General features: G+C 41.8%; 1 long non-coding RNA gene across 1 annotated transcript; it reads right to left on the bottom strand.

Moving 5' to 3' along the window:
- Positions 1-1,897: 1,897 nt before the first annotated feature.
- Positions 1,898-5,299, bottom strand: LOC122999517. Its single transcript, XR_006407762.1, has 3 exons — positions 4,943-5,299; positions 4,177-4,825; positions 1,898-4,067 (listed from the first exon to the last, which is right to left on the bottom strand). It is a non-coding gene; the product is annotated as an uncharacterized LOC122999517 (long non-coding RNA).
- Positions 5,300-5,733: the final 434 nt, after the last annotated feature.

The following is a 5,733-nucleotide window of genomic DNA, read 5'->3' as shown; positions in this document are numbered from 1 at the left end:
TTTCTTTTGGAAACATTAGGATCTTGACAAGAATTGAAGATCAGTTTCTGCTGGTTTCCTTGATGCTTTTTTTTTTTTTGTGTGCAACAGTTGTTTTGTAATGACGGACCCCCGAGGGATCCACCTCTAAGATACGAGTAGTTCATGTGTCACTGAAATGATGTCTGTGATTCTCAGTCATCATAAGATGTCTATAATAGACTTGCTGTACAGTTTTGAAGCAGTTGCCAGAAGAAAATGTTGGCATTGAATGTCTCTGTAAACCACAGAAACCTTGTATATCTACGTTTCAACACGTTATACGTATCATTTCTACCTGTTGAATAATGATGTTTTATGGTGTGACGACGCTGTGGTTCAGGTCTGGTGAGGTTTAGGCACAAAGACCACTTGGTTAGGGTTAGGGTAAAATAAAAAGGGCCGATGTCTCACTAAAAAAAAGCCGGTTTTCTCACCAGAAAAACGGCTGCAAATGTCCTGACGTCTCACTAAAAACACCCACTTTTGTCGGTTGAAACAGGAAGCAGACATTGGTTTCGGTTTCAAGGTGGTCTCGAACCGTGTTCAAACAAACTTACTAACCATCCACCTGCCCCTCTTCCTCCTATATAGGAAAGATCAACTCATATAGATCACATGTGAACTACGTCACTTTAGAAATGTTGATATATGTTTTGTTGAAATGTTAATATGCTACATATTTCACATGTTGAAACGTAGATATTCAACCTTTCTGTGGTTTGCAGAAACGTACAATACCAACGTTTTATTCTGGCGACCAGGCTGCTTGAAGACAGTTCAGCTCTTTAAGATTCGTTCACAACTTCAACAATCGTGAGACTTCAGCAACATTCACATGACGGCCATGTGACCTGATGACACATGGATGGAAGTCAGAAAAAGGTTTTCCAGCTTCCTGGTTTGCTTCCACGTTGTTGTTTTTAGGCTTTGTGAAGTTTTGCAAATCTAATACATTAATGGTTTCAAAGTTTAAAATACAGAGTGATAATTCACCTTGTTTGCAGTTTGCAGTGTCTTGTCAACAGTTTTACAGATGTCTCTTTGATTATGGTGGTCAGTTATGAAAAATGCTTTTTCAGCTACAGATTAATTTATTTTTTCTGCCGTACTACAGTCGACTACTGGCTGCAGGGCAGACTGGATGCACGTATCCAGCATTCCTAATAGCCTTCATCTATGCTAATGTGTCCCATGGAGTTTAAATTCCCGGGACTCTGCACAGGTCAGTCAGAACTGGAGAAGCTTTGCGGTTTAGAGGCCAAAATGTCTCCAAGAATCTACCGCAAGTCCAGCTGCCTTTGACTCAGCACTTCTAGATATTATGAAGATTATGTTAATGTGACTGTATCCATATGGATAAAGTGATGACCACTCTGAAATGTGAATTTTAAGTCAGTTTGGATCAACTTTTCTCAGAAACAAGCAAACCAGAGGACCTGATCTCAGGCTTCTCTCTCCTGCAGTTTCTGATGCTTCGACCGGGTGACTCGAGCATCACTGTCAGGGTTTGATTCCCATAATACGAAAACCCTCCAGCAGCCTCAGCAAGGAGTCTGCTTTCTACAACCAGAAACTGATTCTCCGAAACTCTGATTCTAGGAAATGTTTTTTGTTTATTCATCTATGTTTCTCTTTAGATATTATTATTATATGTTTTTATATGTGCTGTCTGGTGTCGTTGAGATTTAAGGAGTATAAAAGCAATTTGTGTTTATGGGACAAATGCATCACATTTAAGGTCTTTGCACACCGAGTCCGTTTAGTTAAAAAATAAATACGACGTCACGTTGTGTCGATCACGTTTACACGTTGACTCCGAAAGTTTCGTCCGTCATGAAAGTTTTCGGAGCAGGTTCGATTTTCTGCATTTTTTTTGCATCCGTCAAAAGCTTTTACAGAGTTGTTTGACCGCTCAGAGCCACCGTACACGCAAACAACACAGCCTGGAAACACTGATACTATCAGCTCCAGCAGAGAAGTTACACACAGACTGATCACAGGACAACTATTGATCATGATCTCGTCTGTATGCTGCAGCATTTTGAGGCTGTCTGAATATCTGCGGATCCAGTCGAAAGGCCGATCACCTGTGATCACCTGTGATCAGGTGTGTGTGTGTGTGTGTGTGTGTGTTTGTGTGCTGCCAGCCGCTGTTCAGGATCAATTGGATCATGGATATTGTTGGTCTTCTTTTTACTGTGTGGTTCTTTCATTTTCTTTCAAGAATTTAGAGGACCACAAAATCATCCTCACTGCTTGACGACTCCATTTTGCCTCGAATACACTAATAAAACGCATCAGACTCAGTGTGCAAAGAACTTTACTCCTCACAAACTGGTGCAGTGACTGTTTGCATGTTCTCGTTCAGTATCTCATCCGTTCTTGCATTTTTCATTACAAACTTCTAATCAGACCACCTGTGTCTCTACCTGTATGTGTTGTTGCTGTAGTTCTGTGCGTATTGTTCGTGTTGTGTAACGGTTTTAACTTTGTCTGTGATCAGTGTGGGACAGAAAACGTCTTTACAAAAGGTCTGCGATGAGCTTCAGGGGCCCGTCCACGCTAAAAAAAGCACACTGTACTGTACAGAACTCTCTGGATGAAGGCGTCCATCAAACACACCACACTGTTATGACTCACACAACAAGGAGCAGTCAGAAGTTGCACATGAAGTTTCACAAACACAACAGAACATATTGTAGCTACAGGCTAATTTATAATGAGGAAACTGGTGGGACGCAGTGTTCAGACTCTGTTTTATTGCTGTTGGTTTATTGAAACTTGGAAAAATATCAGGCAGATATTACCATAAACTCGGATATTAACCTAGTATGTAGTTAGTTTCACCACTGTTATAAATAGCCTCAAACAAACTGTAACCTCTACAGATACATATAATATAGTGAAATGTCAAACTCTGCTTCTTTTAGGCTTCTGGGTCAGTTCTGATTCAAAGCCAAGGTGTTCAGTGAGGGGAGTTTAAACCGAGCTGGCAGAGCAGAAGGGATCTGTGCACACCTTTGTAGTTTTCTGTTGGATGGTTGGAACAGATGGCGGGAAGGTTGCTCATAATCTTGGACGCTGTGTGTGTGTGACACTCTTCTCCTGAGCAGTTGTCTTGCTGTAAATGAGGACAGCAAACACTCATCTCGCTTCTCTGCTGTCCAAACTTTTTTTATCTGCATCTCTGATGTGTTTTGTCGATCATGGTTGCAAACGTCCTGTTTCAGTGTCACTGTTAACCTTCTACACTTTCTGTGCAGTCTATAGGATCCATAACAAAAGTGTACATGCACACAAAAGCCAAAAAAATAATAATCACACTTCTGAAACTGTGTTCGCTCACCTGCAGGCAGTGTTCCCTTTATAGATCACAGTCCACCTGGAAATGTGTGGAGCAGCCTGTCATATCCTGCTCTCTACACGCCCACATTCAACCATAGATGGTCAAAGCCCTCATGAATACTAATGCATAGAAATGAGCCTGCTGATCAGCGGTTCTTTATGGTGAATCACTGCAACATCCGAGAGGAAGAGCAAGAAAAAGACATTTTTCTGACATAGAAATCGATGTGCTCGTGGGTGAGGTGGAGGTTAGGAGGCACATATTGTTTGTTGGCCTCAGCGGCGGTGAGGTCACAAACAAAAGAAAATATACTGAGTGGCAACATGTTGCTTCCACTGTTGATGCAGCGACTTCAACAAACAGGACAGCACCTGAAATGAAAAAAAGAGAGTGGTCAGATCTAAAGGTGGAGGCGTCAGAGCGTGTCTGCTACTGGTGGAGCAAAGACACGCCTGAGCTTTCAATGCTGGAAACCCTGAATGGCCTCTACTGGAGGAAACAATGTGTGTGTGTGTGTGTGTGTGTGTGTGTGTGGTGTCGGAGCAGGAGGAAGACACACGACATGGCAGAGACCACAGACGAACCCATTAAAACACTGTTTTGTCTTTTATTGCTTGGCTCGGCTCTTTAGTTCTTCTTCCAGAGTTGATGGGAGCAGCAGGTGCTGAGGAGGTTCCTCGTTAATGTCATAGCAGACAAACTGAAACAAATAAGAGTCGTGATGTGTGAAATTTCAACGACATTAAAAGATCTTGTTAAAAAAAATGATCCTTTGTGTTGCTGAATTTATTTTACAAACACTGCATCACATCCTCATGAATCTTTGCTCCCAGTCGATCGTCTTCCTGTCAGGGAGGGGGCTGCTGGTCCTCATGCTGGGAGGAAGGGAGGCCAGGAGGGAGAAGAGACCATATTGTGCAAAGCAGCACACGTCCTGATAATTTTGCAGATTTTTTTTGGGTGGTATAAAAATCCGTCACCTGAAGCATCTACACGCCTCCATCTGAATGCGTTTGAGGATCATTGTTGCACGTTTCCTCTTCACTCTGCAGGTTTGCAAACAGGGTGAGGATCCAGAGCCTGGAGGGGAAGATACCGTCACCTGCAAGTTATAACGGAGAGTAATTACACATCAGGCTTAGAATTTCTACAATCTGCTGGTTATTAACTTAGCAAGAAGCCATCCGTCACGTACAGCGCCTGCATGTAGTCTGTTCTCTACACTGCTATGTGTCATGTGTTGAACCGGACCATCATGCCGCTACATCTGTCAGACTGTTTTCATATGGAGCCTTATAACAATATGAGTGCAGTAAATTATGCTGATTTGTATTTGTGAAACTGGACATTGTTGCAAATTGCCTTCTTGATGTTGGCGTGTTCTCCTACAGCGTAATGAAACCTGATGTATCAACTACTCACTTTAATCCAAAACAGCAGGGATGTGATATATCAAACCTAGGATGGAATTAACAGAATTATATTATTCCCAGAAGGTGTTTTAGGCAGAAAGGTAAACATATATATAGTGTTATTACTATATATTATATAGTGTTAATCATATCAAACACATACCTGTCGACTGGTTGTACCTGTATTTGTACTGGGATGGTGCGGTTCCGTGGGGTCCCTCCTAATCCTCACGTAGTCCTCCAGCAGGACCGGAGCATCCGTCATGCAGCATTACGCACGATTGTCACTGCAGTATTTATGTTCACAGCTATCAGACTGATTGCTTCACACCTTCCCGAAATGATCGTATCAATCAGCGGTTTCCACCACCCTCGGGTATCATCTGAAAATGAGAGTTTTGATAGATGAACATAATTTATTTAAGTTTTGTTTTGGTGAACTTGGCCTGCATTATGATTAGGACTGATAATGAGAATATGGAGTGTAATGATTGTGGGAGAGAGCTGTCGCCTGCTTTAGATCCAGGTGGTGAAGACGTGTCCGTCAGGTGACTGGAGCCACCGCGATGCACCTGACAGCACAGTCAGGTTCACTGCAGCAATTTTACACACAAAAACTACATGAAAATTAAAATTATACTTGGTGATATATGCACAGTATTAGAGGATATTAATAAACATCTATCAACACTCTGTTCTGCAATTCTTTAAAGATTTGATGTAATTGTGGATTTCTACAGATGAGTTGATTAACGTGGTGAAAAGGAATCAGTATGTTCACGCTTAGTATCAATGCAAGACAGACATTCCTGAATCCTGCAACCTGCCACATCCCAACGTCATCCCGCTGTCATCCTGACATGTGATACTGATCAGCGTTGATAAAATCGTGAGCAGAATTTAAATTAAGATTTGAGTTGGTTTGTATCTTTTAAAATTGCTAAAAAAGTGCTT

The sequence above is a fragment of the Thunnus albacares genome, chromosome 16 (genome assembly GCF_914725855.1).
Source record: "Thunnus albacares chromosome 16, fThuAlb1.1, whole genome shotgun sequence".
Lineage (NCBI taxonomy): Eukaryota > Metazoa > Chordata > Actinopteri > Scombriformes > Scombridae > Thunnus > Thunnus albacares.
Note: the sequence above shows the minus strand (reverse complement) of the source record. Positions and strands in the feature narration are given on the sequence as shown.